Raw genomic sequence first — 19365 nt, 5'->3', positions numbered from 1 at the left:
TATATTATATTATATTATATTATATTATATTATGTTATGTTTTATGTTATGTTATGTGCTATATTATATTATATTATATCGTATCGTATCGTATCGTATCGTATCGTATCGTATCGTATCGTATCGTATCGTATCGTATCGTATCGTATCATATTATTATATCAGTCTTCTGAGAACTTGGAGTCAATTCTCATCTCTCACCTCGTCCTGGGGACCCTCACAACACCACAACAATTGGTGACCACAGTGGGAGAGCCACAGCCACAATTTTTGTGTGGCCAGGCAGAATGACCCACTACACCATGGTAAGTGGGACTCTTCCCCAGATATGGTTGGCCACAATCCAGCTTTACTGTTGAATTGTCCTCACATCTCTGAAGACAAACTTTAAAATAATTATGTTACAGCTCTTGGTGTTTTCCTGTCCTTAGGAAAAACTTGTTGATTTGCTTTTCTTACAAAAAAAGAGCAACTCCAAATGAGCTATTACAGGCTAATTTAGCCCACACCATCCCTACAGCCTGGTACCTTTCTGATAACACGGCGTGAGGGTTTGGGTGGGTTTGTTTTTCTCGTGTTTACTTTAAATCAAGTCAGTCTGTTTTTCTCTTTCACTTCTGCAACTCCCTGATGTGTGAGGCAGCATTTTAGCTCAAAGTGCCCCCAGCTAACAGCAGGAGCTACCAGTCACAGCATAAACAGCCAGGGATTCTCCACTGCTGCCCGTCTCCTCTGCCCACAGCCCCACGCAGCTGCAGGTCTCACCCCTTGGAGTTAATGTGGTGTTTCTGCTGCGTTGCCTTGTGCTGGTTACTGGGACTTTACACTCCCTGCACCAAGATTGTGTTTGAAGCTCAATTTCCTTGCTTGGCATCAGGCAGACACCATGTTGGCCTCAATGGGAGGGGGACCAATGTGGGTGACACCCCTCAGGTTGATTGCTCCCAACCTCCTTCGCTGCTCAGCAGCTGCCTTGGGGACAGGGTGGCTTTGGCAGCTGCCAGCAGGGACCTGTCCCAGGACCTGAATCCGTGGGGTGGGTACCCAGAGTGGGGGGAGAGGCTCTTGGAAGGCTGATATTAAAAATGGCAAGGAAAAGGAAGAAGAAAGGGAAGCCAAAGTAGAAACTGAGAGCTCTGGAGCTGGGAGAAGGAGTCAGTCTGTTACTCTGCTTTTACTCTGCCGCTGTTAATCTCTACCCACTGAACGAGTCCAGTTAGTAATTATCAGTGTATGCCAGCTGTTATTTCAGTACTGGCAACACCTGCATTTAGACAACATCTGTTTTTTCTGTGAAGCTGCAAGTGCTATAGTTAACATATTGGTATTTAATGTTTTTTTTTTTTTCTTTTAAATCTTCAACCTGTTCTGTAGTGCTGTGCTAGCAGTACACAAGCAAACGAAACTCAGCAGTTCAAAATTACTATAAATTAATGAACTTCTCCTTTCCACGTTTGTCCCCAGCCTCAGAGCCGCCCTGCCTTATGCTGCTTCATCGTACTCACTCAAAATAAATCCAATAGAAGTTGCAACATCTTAGCACATTTCACATAAGGCTATTCCTGGCACATGCTGAAAAGCATCTATTTTAATGGGACTTGGGGGGTGGGTAAACCATTTAGCCAGTTTTTGGGAGGAGGTGCCTGTATCAATAGCAACTGAAGCATCTCTACAAGAGAAAAAGAAGAAGAAACCTTCTGAGAGAGAGAGATGCTATTGAGTTGTTGAGGCTTTCAGATCTCAGGGCATCTTCTATTTTATTTATAGCTCCTCTGTGACTAAATATTATTTTTCAATTACTATATTATGTTTTTTTCAGTTGGACTTCTTATCCTTTCTTCGAAGCAATGTGACCACATAGTAAACTGTTTTTGAGGAGTGTTTGCTGTTTGAGGTTACAAGATGAAACCACAGAGTTCCTTATCTTGTCTTTCTGCATCTGTTTTTACATGAGCTAGCAGAGCAAAAGAGCAAAGCACTAACAACCGAAAACTCCTTTTTCCCCTCTCCCCACCCATATTTTTGAAGCCACAGGAGAAGTCCCCTGTAGGATCCAGCAGCTGGCTCTCTCTGTTTTTTCTGTCTGCAGACCAGGTAGGAACATACTTCCAAAGGGTGGGCAGCGAGGGAAAGCAGGAAAGTAGAAGGCAGTCACCAGCCTGGCATGGGTCCCCCTGACACTTGTGTTTGTGCCTTAGGAAACAGCTCTGGAAATAGCAATAAAGTTTGATTTGCTACCTTTCCTCCCCAAACTTTCAGCGTTCAATATTTAATGGCTGCTAAGTCTTGACAGCAAACCTGTCTGGACATGAAAGCTGGTGGGAGTTTGCTCAGTTCTTGGGATCCTGGGCAGCAGTGCAGGGGGTTTGGGGGCTGTTCTCCCAAGGGTTGTTATCTGGTGTTGGGAGGGCAGTGACTGTCACTGCTGCCATCTGGAATAGCTTTAATCACTCTCAAGGGAAAACTTTTGGGTGAGCCCCGGTGACAAAATCTGCTCCTGTATTTATAGTTTTAGATTACAAGCTCATTAAAGACTTCTAGCAGGGATGAACTGGGCCACTTTTTCAGGCAGGGATGTGGGGATTGGAACATCTGGTCCCTGAGCTGTGCTGTGGTCTGCTGGTACCTAGAGGCCTTTCCAACCCACTGAAGCTTCCACAGACCTTGAGGTGCTTTCAAAGGCATGTTTTACATGTTCCAGTGATCATGCTGGATGTATCCCAACACAATGTTTCTACACAGGTGTGCTAGTACAAATCACCATGTAATGCTGTCTCCTTGCAAGGGTTCAGCAAAGTCTGGCCAGGCTGGGATTGGTGCTTAAGAACAGCCATACTTGGACTGCTGTGGCTTTTTGATCTTGTGACCTTTAGCTAAGAGGGAAATTATTTAAGAAAACATTATAAAACAGCTTCTTGGAAGTATGTCTTCAATTATCATTATCTCCAAACTATTGCTCCATGTCACAACGAGGTGCCCAGCCATTTCAGGGATACTTGGCCAGACAGCAAAAAGCTGCCTCTTGTGCTCTCTTCCCACATGTTCATCACACTGAACCAGCTCTGTAGGAAAACAAAGTCTGGCCCAGAGCACCTGGAGCACCTGGGATGGCAAGGAGGAGGAGGAGGCAGTGGAGGAAGCAGTGAGCACAGGAGCTCAAGTGTGTTCTGGTGGAGATCAAGTCAACAGCTCACATCTGACTAGGTAGCCTCCTCTCCCTAAGCTCATGGCTGGATTTCAGAGACAACACAATTTTTCTAGCATGGAATGACCTCCTCAATCAACAGATTAATTTCTGAGCAAAAATTTGTAATATCAGACTCTCAGGGATTTCATTTTTTGTGCACAGCCTCCAGCAAATCATGTGGAAATTTTGCCTGAGAAACAGAATTAGTGTCATTATCTGGAGACCCAACTTGAAAAGACAGCACTGATAATGACATGGGTTTAGTGCTGTCTCTCAGAAACTCCAGCTTTAATAAGATGGCCGGGAGAGCTGCGTTTAGACAAACATTTCCTGCTGGCAGAAGCCATTTCTGAATCACTTGTCAAGCTCCATGTAAGTCCAGGAAGCTTCACCCCAGCTAGTGACTTCTCACTGCTGGGCAGTATCTAAGTCTAACCTGAACCCTGCTCCTCCTTCAGCTTCAGGCCATTGCTACTAACCTGCCACCTTCAAGAGCAGAGCAACAACTTGTTCTTGTTTCTGTTGGTATATATCTTTGAAAGCTCTTTCCCATCCTCATCCTGCTCACTTCTCCCCAGGGAGGACCCTAAGTGACCCCAGAGGTTATATGCACAGGCCTGCATCTTTTATGTATTAGCATGGTTCTTATAGGCCTTTTCTAAATACCAAAGGTGAAAAGCACACACTGCATCTCAGGTTGGCTGCTACAGATTCCTGAACCTCATGGCTTTTACCCATAAACCCTTTTTCATAGAATGATAGTGTGGTTTGGGTTGGAAGGGGCCTTTAAAGATCATCTCATTCCAGCCTCCCTGCAGGGACACCTTTCACTAGATCAGGTTGCTCAGAGCCACATCCAACCTGGCCTTGAACAGTTTCAGGGATGGGGCATCCACAGTTTCTCTGAGCAACCTGTGCCAGTGCCTCACCACCCTCAAAGAAAATAATTTCTTCCTAATACCTAAAATAAACCCACCCTCTTTCAGTTGGAAGCCTTCACCCCTTGTCCTAGCACTACATATCCTTGTAAAACATTCCTTTCCAACTTTCTTGTAGCTTTCTTTTCCTATGGGACCAGCTGTCACTTCTATTCCCAGTGCTTTTCTCCCCAACACTGTAGCATTTCAGCTAACGTCCTCTTCCCTGGTGACTGCTCCCTATCCCATCCCATCCCCCGGGAGTTGGGTTCACAGCCCCAGGGTCCCTTCCAGCAGGGGTTTATCACACCCAGCCCCAAAAGGTGAGGGCAACCTAAGTTCTTGCTAACAGATCCCTTGGGGTGGATTAGAGTGAAAGGACATTGGACAATCAGTGTTTGCAAATATATAAATGAATATAAAATTAACCCTACATATACATATATATATATGTGTGTGTGTGTGTGTGTGTGTGTGTGTGTGTATGTATATATATATGGAGGGTTAATTTTAGAACAATTTGGTTGCAACATAAAGCAGGCATGCAGCCGTTTTGGTTACTGTTATCTACAGTAATATGTCAATATGAAAGCATAAAAATATCACTCACTTAAGAAAATGTGTAAGGGAAAAGAAAGATAAAGAAAGAAAAGGTAGGAGTAGAAATGTGTCACCACCCATGGATCTCACGGCAAGACTTGACTGTTGCAATTTAGTGTCCCTGGGTCAAAGTGATGATCACAGTCTTGATCTGTTCAGGGTGGGGAAAAAAGGCCATAAAACACAGGGTCCAATGGGTTCAAATACACTCGGGCTCCTTGGGAGCACCCAGGCACCTCCCCTGGGGGCAAGCCTCAGAAAGCCTGGTGGAAAGCCTCAGAAATGAGTCTGGGGGCACTTTGGGGTCTTTGATGGTTTGTGACACCTCCTAAGACATGGCAGCTGCCTCTCACATCGGTGCAGTTGAGCCAGGAATGCCCCATCAGGAGGGATGAAAACCCTCAGGACCTTTCCCAGGTGGAGATGTGAGGGGAGCTTTACAACTGAGTGGCTTATGTAAGGGAGGGCAACTGGAATGATGAAAAGCACCATCTCACCTTATAGGATCAGCCTCTTATCGGCCTCAAAACCAGTTTGTAGCTCCAGTGGTGATTGTTCAGCCCCTCTGGCTTATGCAGACCAGAGGTTTGCCATCACACACGCAAAAACTCACCTCCTCCCCCTCGGGGGGTGCAAAGCACCATGCCGCCTCCCCAGAATGGGCCATTGTTTTGAGTCATTAACCATTAACATTTCTCCAGGCTGGTTGATTGCAGGACGTGGTGGTGTGGCCTTCCCACCAGGCATGAGTGGTAACCTTCTCCCGTGGGCATTCTTGACACGGCATGTCACACCTGAAAGGCATCTTCTTCATAACAATTTCATCTCCTACACTGAGTGGCTTCTTTCTCTCCTTTTTTTTTTTTTTTTTTTTTTTTTTGTGTTCTCCCTGCTTCACCTGTTGCATGAAGGGAGGCGCCGACAGGCCTCGCAGGAGGAGGCACACCGAGCAGCCAGTGCTCGCTCTCCTCCCTGCTTCACCCTGACTGCCTGGGGACAGAGCTGACACAATTGCTTTTGCCAGTCCCAGGGGACCTTTCCCCATCCTGCCCCATCCACATCCCCGCTGTGCCTCTCCAAGGGCACCCAAAATCCGGCTCTGGTCACAGGCCCACATGCAGAGGTGGGCTCAGTGCTCCAGCCTTGCAGAGGTAGAAGGCATCCCTCCATGTGCCCTCTTTGCCCTGACCCATTTCGCTCCCTTTCTCTGCTTTACTTCCTGTGACAAATGGGCTGTGCCGGGTCTGTGGAAAGCAGCTGGAAGAGTTTCATGCCCGCACTGTTTTTCTCCTTTATCCCGCTCAGCAGGCTTGGATCCATTCAAATCTCTCTTTCTTTTCTTTATTTTTTTTCATCTTTTCAGTGCAGCTTCCTACAATTTCAGCTTTTTGGCTGACTCGAGGCTTGAAATCTGTCTTTCCTCTTTCCTGTGCTTCCTCCTGCTGTAACCCTTCATGTGCCGTGGCCTTGCTTTCCACAGGCACGTGGAGGCCTGGTATGAACATCAGAGTGGAAAGCTGCTGGCACCCAACAGAGCCACATATAAGGAATGTCAGGGTGAAAAGTTTTCAGGACACACTGCAAGGTGTGCTGGCTCCATCCTGCAGAGAGACAAGGCAGGTAGATGCCCTTAGCACCACACAGGAGGACTGCAGGCTCAGGCAGGCCCTCAGGGACAGGCAAGAAGCAGAGCCATTCCATGTCACAGCTGTGCCTCGGGCTCGGACACCCCTGTTCTGATGGCAAAAATGCAAACACATTTCTGGCCACCTCATGTCTTCTGAGGACTTGCCACAGCCTGATACAGGAACGCCGGCAGTCAGCTGCTCTTCCATTTGGCAGATGCCTGTGCAGCTGGAAGCCTGTGGTAGGAAACCAGAGGGATGTCCCAGCACCAGCCAGCCGTGCTGCTGGCAGCTGCAAGCTCAGCTGGTGCTCTACGGTTGGACTAGATGATCTTTTCCAGCCTAAATGATCCTACAATCAGCAGTGAAGATTTCACGTTATTGGATAACAGAGCAGGATGAGTTATCAGAGGGGAATAGGAACCCTCACTGGGCTTCTACCAACCTACCTAACTACAAGGACCTGCAACAGAAAAGGACATTTCTGCTTTGTCCTGATTTAAACCATATTGGTGAGCCAGCCTGAAGCTGGTCTGACTTCCCTCTGCTCTCACCAGGAAGCATTTTTTGTGTCTATTTATTTCTGGATGCTGTTCACTGTGTGCACACTATCATATGATTCTGTTTGATGCTGGAGTAATAGTAATAATAATAATAACAATAATGATGATGATGATGATAGTTATTGTTATATGCTTACACATACAGTGTGACACTGGCACCCCATTCCCAAATAGCTGGAGTCAGACATAGAGCTCAGCATGCTGTTTCCTGGAACAGATCCCCAAGTACTACAGATAACTGTCTCAAGTTAATGCTCCAGATTGGGCAGCTCTTCGAGTTTTATTTTTGTTTAAGGAGCGTATTTGCCAAGAATAGGAATATTTGCTGATCTGGAATTTTCCTTGGACATTAAACGAGCCAATGGCAACAACGTAGGAGTCATCCTTGTCACATGGGTCAACCTCATCTCTCTTTTTAAACAAGTCAGGCATTTCCAGCCTCACAGCCCTGTCAGCTCCATGCCCACATCCCAGCAGCAGAGTGCAGGGAAGACTCAGTGCCTGGCAAACCCAGCCTGGTCAAAAGCAAATGACAAAAGAAAATACCCATACCAAAAAAAGTCATTTTCTCTTAAGAAATGCTCTTTCCTGCTTTTTATCTCTGGTTTAGGGCTTTTTTCATATGATTTCATGGCATTTCATTTGTCCTGCATATTATAGAGGAAAACCTTATTATTTTTTTATTCTGTTTCATTTCAAAACTATTAAAACCATCTGCCACTTAGTAAACACTAGCATACTTTCTTTTCTAGATCAAAGTGTCTCCTGTCTGTGTTGTAATGGAAGTTTGACATTATTTTTTTTACAAGACAGGCAGGAGACACTTTGATCAGGTGCCAAACTGTTTCACTACAACAAACAGGCAACACTCTGAGCTAGGAACGATAAGATGTTATTATGCGCCGTGATGATTTCATGACATGTCAGCCATGATGTTAAAAAACCCTACAGAACATATAACTTTAAAAATATCACTGTGAAATTCCAGATTTTTTTAAATGAACAGCTTATGAATTGAAAGTGTTCCTATTATATTTTCCCCTACAGATTTATGACCTTTTTGTAGCATAATTGGCTATTTTTTTGAGTTATTTTAATTTTGATCAGTATCTTCTGTCAAAAACACTTAATTTGAAAAAATTCTGATGGATTCAACTTAAAAAGCTTTTTTAAAAGCCTATTTATAGACTAAATATTATTGTCCCTGTCAGAGAACAAAGGAATCACCTGCTAGCTCTTTTGTCATTCCTAAATAAGTTAATTGCTTGAGGAGTATATGATCCATATTTCTCAAATGCACTGCTCCGACCAGCCCCCCATACATGTTTGCCTTTTATCCTGGGATGCAGGATGACTCCACAGAGAGCCCATGGCTTTCCAATAACATAAATACACACTGTGGAAAAACAAACAAGCAAACAAAACCATGCACATTGTAATTTCTATCTTAATTTGCATTCTGAAGAGAAGATGAGCTCTTCCATAGCCACCTACACCAAGCACATGGACACCACAGACAGGCTGGGTGTGAGTGTGCAGTCCCTGAACAGGGAGCTGCAGGTGGAGCAGGTAAAGTCAAACAGTCTCTCTTCCTCTCCCTAAAAGCAGGTTTTCTCCTGCTTTGTCAGCAGAAATTATTCCAGCTTTCCATGTGGACAGTCACAGCTGAGGAAGGGTTGGTTGTCTCTGATGGACACGGCAGCTGGAGGAGGTGTCTGCTGCCCAGGATACCTGGTAGCAGAAGGGAAGCAGCATGCACAAGGTCTCACCAGTGGGAAAAGATGGGCACTCCTCCTCATCTGCAACTTGCAAATTATTTTACCACAAATGAGGTGAGAAACTTCATGGGCCGAGAAAAAAGTTGCATCAAAGAAAAGTCTGATTGGGTATTAGAGAAAAAAACCCAAACAACAGTGGGAGAGATTCCTCAGAAGGACCGTGGATTTTTTGTCCTTGGAGTTTTCCAAAACTCATGTGGACACAGTCCTGAGTGATCTGCCCTCATGCCAAAATTAGCCCAGCCCTGAGTGAGAAGTTGGAGCACATGACCTCCCCAGGTCCCTTAAAGGTTCAGTCATTCTACATGTATGCTACTTTGTCCCTGCAATCATGTGATGAATTCCAGGCCAGGAGATAACAAGTCTCAGGTTTTCCCAAGGGTGATCTTGTATCCTTACCCACATTTGCTGTGCTGGTGGTGCAGGTCATCACCTCCCATTCCAGGCACATGCCATTGGAGGCACAGCATCCAATCCTTCTAGGAAAAAGTCCTTGGCTTCCCAAATAACTGCATTTCAAGCATGCATTTGGACCAGTCTGGGGTTGAAGGACACCACCCAAGGTCAGGCAGAGACCCAAGGCAGCACCAGGCTGGGGGCACAGCGAGTTGTTTGTCCAACACAACCACATGCTCCCGTGGCGTCAGCACACAGAGCATGTCTGAGCACAGCCCAGGCCGCTGCACACCGGGGTTCTGTGTCAGTATGTGCAGCACAAACAGGCACCAAGTGCAGATCACTTCATATTTGGGTCTGCTTTCATCCCCTGATGCTTCAGGTCAGCAGGTGTCACAGCCTGGAAAATGACTTTCCAGCATCAGTGGAACAAAGGCTGCTCAAGAAACAATTAAGCCTTAGATCAGCCTCTCATCTTTTAAAAGCAAGTTGTTCAAAACCAAAAGCCATAGGATTGTGTACGTTTGTCTTTTCAACCCAGCAGTAAGTATTTTAAAGTGCAATAAATCATTACTCATAGAATCACAGAAGATGCTGAGTTGGAAGGGACCCCCAAGGATCATTGAGTCCAACTCCCAGCCCTGCTCAGCACTGTCCCCAAGAGTTACACCATGTGCCTGAGAGCACTGTCCAAATATTTCTGGAGCTCTGTCAGGCTGGTGCTGTGGTCATTACCCTGGGGAGCTGTTCCAGTACCCCACCACCCCCGGGTGAAGAAGCTTTTCCTAATGTCCAACCTGAACCTCCCCTGGCACAACTTCAGGCTAGTCCCTCAGACCCTGTCGCTGGTCACCACAGGGAAGAGATCAGTGCCTGCCCCTGCTTTTCCCCTCACAAGGAAGTTGGGAACTGCAAGGTCACCCCTCATCTCCTCCAGGCAAAACAGACCAAGAGACTTCACCTGCTCTTCATATGGCTTCTCCTCCAGGCCCTTAAATCCAGAGCCTGGGAGGCTAAAGGTTTGGGTTGGGCATTGCCAACCAACCAGAAGCTGTGCTATTATTGTATGATTCCAGTTTTTCAAACAACTCTCCTGTCCTTTGCTGTGCTCCTGATGAAGTTCTGATGTAGTTGACTGGAGGTGGGACCATTACTGCTGCTGGTTATTTTTGCTGGAAATGGCTGTTTCTATTTTTCAGTCTCAATAACTCAGCCAGCAGTTTCTGGGAAACAGAAAAGTCAGTGCTTTCTCCTGACCCTTCAAAACTCAACCTTTAGGAAAGCTGTTGTTGGAGAGTTCTGGATCCACAGTCCTGCCCCCACTGTTGGGGCCACTGAGAAAGCCCTGCTGGCTGTAGGGTGGCCGTGCTCCTGGGCACTGAGGGGCATTATCCCTGGTGCCTGGGCTCCAGCTCCAGGGAAGCAATCTTCTACAGCTGGTGCCAAACACTGCCCAGGTTGCAGAGCTATAATAAAAGCCCTCCAGATTCTTTTGGGGTGAGCGAATGAACACCACTGCCTCTGAACTAAATGCTACTTTTAAGAGGCTCAGTCGAGCTGTAGCATTCTATAGACCCAGTCTGAACATTGGTTCTCCTCACCCATATGCACAGCTGAAAGAGAGTGGCCCCTTGCCTTCCCCATTTTTGTAAACAAGGCTGCAACCTTTATTCCTGCCTTGAGGAACAGATTGAATTGCTTTTGATGATCCAGAACAATGTCATCCTTTATTCCCTCTTCAAAAGCAATTAGTATTTCAGCTTGATTATTTGCAGATAATATGAGTCACCAGATAAAACACACTGAATACAAAATGCTCCTTGGGAGGGGAAGAGATAAATGGTATTTAAGGTTAAAAATCCAGCATATGCTTAAATATCACAAAACTGTCACACATCGAGGAAAATAATTCAGTCCCATTTCATGAAACAGGAAGATTGATCCTGTGTTTGTTTAACCCCAAACCCTTAATTAATTTGTTGCAGGATCAGGGCACCATGACACCAAAGGCAGATTGTGTCACTATCACAGCACAAGTTTGGTGCAACACGATTTCAGAGCTGTCAAACTATCCAAAATTTCAGGCCAAATATGTAATTTTATCTTAAAAAGACAATTTTGGAATTTTCTTCTCTTATTTCTTTTCTGATTTCTAGCTTGATGTATTGCAGCTCGTTGATATTTTCAGCTCTTTTACCCAGAAACCCAAGGCTAGAAGCTGACTCATTCTTAATAGAATGTACAAATCTCACAGGAGCAGCATTATTTCAGGAACTCACATTTTAATGGGAACATCAAATCTATCTGGCATTATGATAAGGTCATCAGAAATTAGCAATACTGAAGGTTTATCCTGAGTTTGCTTCTAACATAGATGATGGCTGATATATCTTTTCTCTGTACTGATGTTGCCAAGTAGCTTCTTTGACAAACTTTGAAGTAAATACAGAAATGGACTTTTGTGAAAATTTAGACCAAAAATAAAATATGCTTTTCTCTTTTTCTGAAAAGAAAATTAATGTCTGAGAGTTTTCATATATGACATCTCAAAAGAGTGTTTTCATTTCAACCTTTCCCTAGATTGGAAATGAAATTCCCTAGATTCCATGGCTGGAACGGCCATAAACTGCCAGGCTTTGCTGGAAGGATTCTTCCTTCCCCCTGGGATGTACATCACTGTGTGCAGAACTGCTGTGGCCTTCCACAGAGTGTTTTATATTTACATCAGTTTTTTAGCATTGATACAAAACTTTTTTCCTCTCTAAATTACTAACAACTGATACCTATACTTTCACATCCCCAAAAGGAAACTCTTTTAAATAAAGGGGTGCTTGCCACTGAATCAGTGTGGTGAAATGCAAAGAGAACTGTGGTGCAAGTTAATTTTACCTCCAGATTGCCTATGAATAGCCATGCTGAGATGGAATTTGAAAATCCATGGAAGTGGAAGTGTTTTCCTCTGGGCTATAGGGTGCAGAGGTGCAGCCCTCTCCTTGCCCTATGTGCCTCACCAGTGGCTGGGGGCATAACCCTCAGGAGGAGCTCCTTGAGGGAAGGGTGGGGGGCAGTGGCCGGCTGAAAGCTCCTGTATCACCTGTCTTACAGGCCTTCCACCTCCTGATCCAACAGGCTCAGAATGTATGGCCTGGGGGGTCTAGGCACATACATGTGTTCTGCCAAAACCCAGATTGGCCAGGAGCAAGTTAAAACACTGCAGGCTTTGAGGATGCTCCAGTAGAAAAGCAGCCCCAAAACTCCTCACTATCAACTCTTTAAAACAGAAAGGGACACCCGCTAGACTAGTTCCTTCCCCTGTAAGATTTCACTTGATTTATTAAAAATAAACTAAGAGCAGCAATATTGTGAAAGGCAGATGGAGAGAGCCCATGGCTGCAGGCTTCTCACAAGGCTTTGCTGAGCCCCTGTACTCAGGGGCACAGACAGGTACAGCACTTCAGCCCAGCTGCTTCACTCAGCTGCATTATTCTGATAATGCATTTGAAATGCTTCGCTCAGCTGCATTTGATTTTCTCCCATCCCAGGTAAGTATTTGGTTTTCCCCTCTATCAACTGGGGGCCACTTCTCCCTGAAGGCAGGGGTGCTTGCAGTGAGCTGCAAACCAAATCCACTCTTCATGCTCACCTTCACTTTTCATTTCTCTTCAGATCTGGGGTTCTCATCAACTGTATCTTTTCTACAAAGAAGCCTTCTGGCTTCTTTCACTTGTGATTTTGCAAGTCTTTATAATCAGTTCTTACAAATGCTTTAAGCAAGACCACTGAAGCACTTTGTAACATCCTTCTGGAGCATTTATAAACAAGGTTGTGTCAGGCTCCAGCCTGACATCACTTAGAGACAAACATTTACCTCTAGGGTCATGGAAACATTTCCAAAGAACTGTTCCTTGCAGAGTTTCAGTGGTCTGGCCTGCCCAGATGTTTGGTCCTCACCTCAGTCACCTCACAGGGTCAGTGCAAGCAGGAATGGTGGCCCTGGAGTAGCTGGCACCAGCGAAGATGCCACTAACAGCACCAGAGACTGAATTAAGTCAGCGAAAAAGCCCAACTGCTTTTAGTATGGACATTCCTATGAATTCATCATGCTTTCACATCTATGCAAAAGATGCAATAAGTTACCCCTGGAGCACCTTTGGAACTCCTTAATGCCCTACCTCCCATGGCAGAAAGATTCTCTTCTGTGGACTAGAGAAGTAACCACTCTCAGTACATTATAAAGCAGGTTTCACGGCTTCCCAGCGGTGCCAAGTTTCCAGCTTCTCTCGGCTGTGCAAGGAAGGGGAAATGAGCTCCTGCAAGCCTCCCGTGAGGAATGGATCCTCGTTTCCAGCGCCTGTAAGCGGGACCGGCAGGGCAGGAGGGGGATGCAGTGCAGAGCACGGCAGGCTGCAGCCCCAGGTGAGCCCACGGAGGGCACTCTGTTCTGGCAGCGGCCGGTTTCACAGAGATCAGGAGTGTAAGCACAGATCTAATTGAATTGCAGATGCCTTTTCTGATGGCTATCTGCTAGCAAAGCTTCAATTAAAGCAGGAGCAAAGGCAGGACGGGGAGGTTCTCGGTAATAAAACTAATGGATGGAAGAGTGGCCATTTACAGCAGCCTCCACAGGGAGCATAATGCAGGTAGATTCTTTTAACAAGATTTTTTTTGGGGGGGATGTGGGGCGAGAGATCTGAAACCTCAGCACAGATGCCCAGCTTCCAAATCCTAGAGATCCTGAGTGTATGTTGGACTGGAAAGCAGCTAACCATAATTTAAATAATACACAAATAAGCTCATGTCCATTGCTTCCAGTACTCCCTGATGAACAACTTCATCTGCTTTCCATTCTGAAGGCCACTGAGGTTTGTTCTTCTTGACTTTGGTTTTAAGGCTGAAAGGTTTTATTCACTCCCCTTTTGTTACTTCCAAGATTAAGGTGGATTTGCCCTGAGCTTGCACTTGCCAGATCAGAACCTCTCATCATCTTACAGTGCCTTTGGAGCTCCAAAGAGGGAGAACTTTAACAGAGCTCTCAGTGCACCCAAACTACAAGACTATAAATTGGAGTATTATGACTTTTTTTTGTTTTGTTTTGTTTTTTTACCTGCAGCTACTTTCTCATGATGGCTTGAGCCACATCCAGTGTGTATTACCACATACACATCACTGAAAAGCCACCCCCACCCAATGCAGCTGAAGAATCAAAATTCAAGATGGCTTGAGAACCTGCTTTAGCTCAGCAATAAGGTTCTTGAGAACTGTTTTCCCTTTCCTCAGACGATTGTTACACTGTACCCAAATTCCTGTTGTGCAACAGTTTGGAGGCCTCTGGGCCATGTCCTATCCAAACCCTCTTGCTTCTTGGCGCAGCACAACTCTCCTGGGGGCATCTCAATGGACAATCACCCCCTGGGATTCAGTTTCAAGGAAAATAATCAGAGTTTGGCTGATTTTCCCTTTTGAACTGCTGCCCTTTTCCGATGTATTTACAATGTAAGGAAGTCAGTTTATTCATCGTTTGGCTTTTAACTTTGTTGTTGAGCTTGGCTTTGCTCCTGTTGGAAATTGGACCCCAGTTGAGGAGGGCAGTTGCCAGTGTCTGCTGGAAACTCCTTGCCTGGGATTCTCAAGCAGGCCGTTTGTTGACCTAGCTCAGGACATACTAAATAAATGCAGTCAGAAGAGTCTGCTTACTCATCACAGGAAAAGGACTGGCCCAGGGGCAGGAGTTTTCCAGAATATCCCCAAACATTTCAAATGCCTAAGTTCACTCCAGACTTCTCAGGAGGTCCCTCCAGCAACCATTCTCCATTTAATTTCAAACATCTGAAGTAACACTGAATAGCAAAGGTTGGAATTGGGCTGATTTCCTTGAATTTCTAACTTATTTCAGGTTTAGTCCAGCAGAAAATTCACCAGGAAGTTAAAAAATACAACCCTTAAAGAGAGGAGAAAAGTGACAAATAATGCATCATCTGTAAGATGTGACCTGTTAGTAATGTGCTCAGGATGCTTAACGAGAGGTTTTGCAAACGGCACATATTAAATAAACAAGTATGCCTCCAGCCAGCAAGCTGCTATTTCTCCCTGCAAGGAATAAATAATACTTAAAATTCTTTGTATTGAGATTTGTAGCTACAAAAAATCACGGGTGGTAATTCCCAAATAGCCTTGTGGGGTTCTTTTTGCAGCTGAACCACAGGAAGCTGCCTCCCAGGCATTGATTTATTCCCTAAGAATTAGGGAGAGGCATCTCTAAGGCACTGCATTTACTCCCCTGCTGCTGGGAGGTTTTGTCTGGGTGCTCTCTGGACAGTTTCCAGGCATGTTATTGAAGAGTATTTCTCTTTCCTTCCACCACAGTCACTTGCTCACTCCCCCCTGACTGGGATGGGGGAGAGATTTGGAGAAGTGAGGTTTATAGGTTGATATCAAGACAGTCTAACAGGTAAAGCAAAAGCCATGCACACCAGCAAAGTACAACAGGGAATCCATTCGTCACCACCCATGGGCAGGCAGGTGTTCAGCCATCCCCATGATAGCAGGGCTCAGTCACATGTAATGGTGACTTGGGAGGACAAACCACATAATTCCAAACATTCCTTCTTCTTCCCCCAGCTTTATATGCTGAGCATGATGCCATATGGTCTGGGATATCCCTTTGGGATCAGCTGTCCCAGCTGTGTCCCCTTCCAGCCCTGTCTCTGGTGGGGTGAGAGGCAGAAAGGGCCCTGACTCTGCATCAGCCCTGATCAGCTGTAACAAACACATCCCTGTGTTACTAACGCTGTTCTCCACACAAAACCAAACTATAGCTCCACACTAGCTCCTATGATGAATCCTAGCTCCTCCCAGCCAAAACCAGCATATTCTCCATTCCTGATTCCATACAATTTACATCATGCTCAGGTCCCACACTCTCCAGTACATCCTCATTACCCACCACCACTGTCACCATCCTTTGATATAACACACAGGATCATTTCCTTAGTCTATGGATCAGTCCTGTGAAATGTCTGTCAAGCATCCACAGACATCCACAAAATGTCCTTTGAGATTGTTTAGTCCCTGGCTTTGGTCAGGACAGGAGATGTGGTGTGCTGCGTGGAGTCACCGGGCACCAAGGCAGGTCACGTCAGGTCACTGCTGCACTTGCACTGCTTCCTGTAAGGCTTGTCCTCCACTGGTTTGGGTGATTCCTGCTGCAGTAATTCCTATAACAGCCAAGCCAAACTCCACATTAGAACAATTTCAAGATGTTTCCATTACAATCTCCACCTCTGGTTCATTTGGAGCAGACCATGGGGTTTAAAATTGCAGTTAACTCTTCTGCTTGCCCTGCTCGGGCCTGGACTTTTCCACACTCCTTTAGGAGCATACCTGCTCCAAGTGAAGCCTTATCTACGAACCACAGACCCTTCAGGGGTCCACCTGCTGTGGCATGGACTTACCCACAGCCACAGTTGCTTTGAGGTAGACCAGTTTCAGCATGGTCTTTTCCATGGGGCACAACGCCTTCAGAGATGTTCCTGCCTCACCCACAGCCAGTCCCTTGGAAAATAAACCTGCTCCACTATGGCCTTACCCATGACTGCAGTCCCTCCAGGGGTATATTTGCTCTCTCCTGGGCTTATCCACAGCCACACACTTTGGAGTAGTCTTGCATGACCTCAAGTAGAACCTTGATGTTTCAAGGTGTGCCTTCTCCAGTATGGACTTACCCTTGGGCCACAATCCCTTCGGAGTCCAGCTGCTGTGGCACAGACACCATGGCCACAGATGCTGAGATGTACCTGCTCTGGCACGGCCTTATCCAGGGCCACAGATGCCTCAGGGTGTCCAGCTCCCACATGGACTCACCCACAGATCCCAGGCTCTTCCACTCAGGTTCATGCTGGAGTTCCAGCCTGTCCAGAGCAGCAGCACAGCAGCAGCTCTGGCTATCTGCCAGCCCGACACATTGCCATGGCTGTTATCGAAATGTTCTCAGGCACCACAGAGTAAGGAGATAAGCTGCACAGCAGTGCACTGGGCAGCCACTAATGAGCACTAGACTCAGGCAAGCAAGCCCTGTGACAAACAGGAGCCTGTCAATTAATAGCAAAACAGCAATACTAGTGATAAAATCGATGGAGCACATCCCAATCACATCTGGTGGTACTCTGAGCCCCACAGCAGGTGACAAAAAGGACTGTTGTGGTTTAACCAGGCAGCTGCTGAGTGCTACAACAGCCACTTGCTCTTGTTTCTCTTTCCTTCCACAACAGTCACTTCCTTACTCCCCCACAGTAGGACAGGGGAGAGAATCAGAAAAGTGACAAAACTCGTGTGTTAAGATGAAGACAGTTTAACAGAGAAGCCAACAAGGAATCCATTCACCACTCCCCATGGGCAGGCAGGTGTTCAGCCATCTCCAGGAAAGCAGGGCTCCACCACATGTAACAGTGATTTGGGAAGACAAACACCATCATTCTGAACTTCCTCCCCTTCTTCCCCCAGCTCTACACACTCTGCACAACACCGTATTTTATAGGATAGCCCTATGGTCAGCTGGGGTCAGCTGTCATGGCCATGCCCCCTCCCTGCTCCTTGTGCACCCCAGCCCTCTCTCTGGTGGGGTGAGAGGCAGAAAAAGCCCTGACTCAGTGTCAGCCCTGTTCAGCTGTATCAAACACATCCCTGTGTTATCTACTTTGGTCACAAATCCAGCCCATGATCAGCTACTCTGAGGAAAAGTAGTTCTACCCCCAGCTAGTTACCACTTTCAAGTATTTATGGAGACCCCAAAATCTGAACTGCCTAGACTTGCCTCAGAATTATTTGCCAAAAAAATTTTGGATTAAAAAAAAAAAAAGGCATAAGAAGAAAAAAGACCAGCAACCTGGTCTCAGTGATAATTTGCTTTGTTCAGTTTATCATATTGCTGTTAGAAATAAAGCCAGTGTGCAGTTAATTGACAGCAAGAAATGAAATGACAAACAGCTTGAATACAGCCTGAAGAGTTACTGAATTGGAGATATACAGAGAATAAAAAGGTTGACATATAAAAGAGAGGTTACATTTAATATGACTCAGTGCGGATGAAAACATGAGCATCTCAGAGTTTGTAAAAAGAAAAATTTTGGCGGAAAAAGACAACACTCTTCGCCACTGATAACATTTGATTTAAAGTTCTCTGAAAAATTATTTGTTCTAGAACAAAAGGAAAAATCAAAACAATTAATTCCAGAAGTATTACAACATAACTGACAAACATCTACTCTTTGTCTGGAGTTTAAGCACAGTTTTAGTCAATTTGAATCCATTTCATGAAGAGGCTGCAGCTTTGACAGTGCTATTGCTAAAATCATCTCGGCAACAAAACATTGCTTGGCCTCATGTTAGTGGTTAATAAACAGTTCCAAGAACCAGCTCCAGAGTTTGGAACTACTCAGTACATAAATGATCAGATTTGCCACTGTTTAGCACAGTGTAGTAAAATTATTAATGTATTACCTAACCAAAATCCTGAAGCCTTCCAAATAATTTCTTAAAGAACAGTTAAAAAAACCCCAGAGGTCCATTTCATTAAAAATAAAAATATTCACAAATTTTGATAGCTGAAGCAGATGAAAAAACAGATCTGTGTAAGTATATTAAAAAAGTCAATTTTACAATGTTACGGCCTGAAAGCACTGAAGAGACAGTCAGAAAATAAAGGCAACTGCAGACAATTAAGCCCTTTAAAAAGCACCAAAATTAGCATTCCTTTTGTCGGATCCAAATAATTCAAGCGTTGTTCTGCCACAAAGGCCATCAACAATTTCTAATTTTAGCTTAATCCATTAGAAAGAAAAACCCTGCATTTCTCACTGGTGTTTCCTCATTAAGAGCACTCTTAAATTGTACACTGAAATCTCAAGAACACAAGCTATGAATTCAAGTTCACACTCCCATGAAGACACACTCACATGAGCACTTTAATATGGCAATCCCAATAAAGACAATTCAACTACTTGTGATTCAGCTAAGCAGTGCCTTAACTGCTACATGGTAAGTATGCACCAAAAGCAGAAATTTAGCTATGAATTACACAAGAGTGACCTGTCCCACCTTGAACCTTCAGCTTTCTTGTTTCCTGTGCTACACTTGATTACTCTCAGTAACAAGAAGCTCCACAAAAATAGTATCTCCTGATTTCATTACAAGTGAGCAATCATATGACCCTATTAAAAACCCTTTGTAAATAACCTTTATATTTTAAGTCAAATTAATTTCTTTTCCACGGCTGTAAAATTGCAAATTCCTTTGCTCCCCTGG

At 45.1% G+C, this 19365-nt stretch overlaps 2 long non-coding RNA genes across 2 annotated transcripts; one reads left to right on the top strand and one right to left on the bottom strand.

Moving 5' to 3' along the window:
* Positions 1-246: 246 nt before the first annotated feature.
* On the top strand, positions 247-8762 carry LOC134415199 (uncharacterized). Its single transcript, XR_010026961.1, has 3 exons — positions 247-305; positions 2029-2094; positions 8524-8762. It is a non-coding gene; the product is annotated as an uncharacterized LOC134415199 (long non-coding RNA).
* A 6093-nt stretch (positions 8763-14855) lies between these two features.
* Positions 14856-16900, bottom strand: LOC134415198 (uncharacterized). Its single transcript, XR_010026960.1, has 2 exons — positions 16788-16900; positions 14856-16280 (listed from the first exon to the last, which is right to left on the bottom strand). It is a non-coding gene; the product is annotated as an uncharacterized LOC134415198 (long non-coding RNA).
* Positions 16901-19365: the final 2465 nt, after the last annotated feature.

This window comes from Melospiza melodia, chromosome 2 (assembly GCF_035770615.1).
Source record: "Melospiza melodia melodia isolate bMelMel2 chromosome 2, bMelMel2.pri, whole genome shotgun sequence".
In the NCBI taxonomy this organism is placed as follows: domain Eukaryota; kingdom Metazoa; phylum Chordata; class Aves; order Passeriformes; family Passerellidae; genus Melospiza; species Melospiza melodia.
The sequence above is the reverse complement of the archived record's forward strand: the minus strand, read 5'-3'. Positions and strand labels throughout refer to the sequence as shown.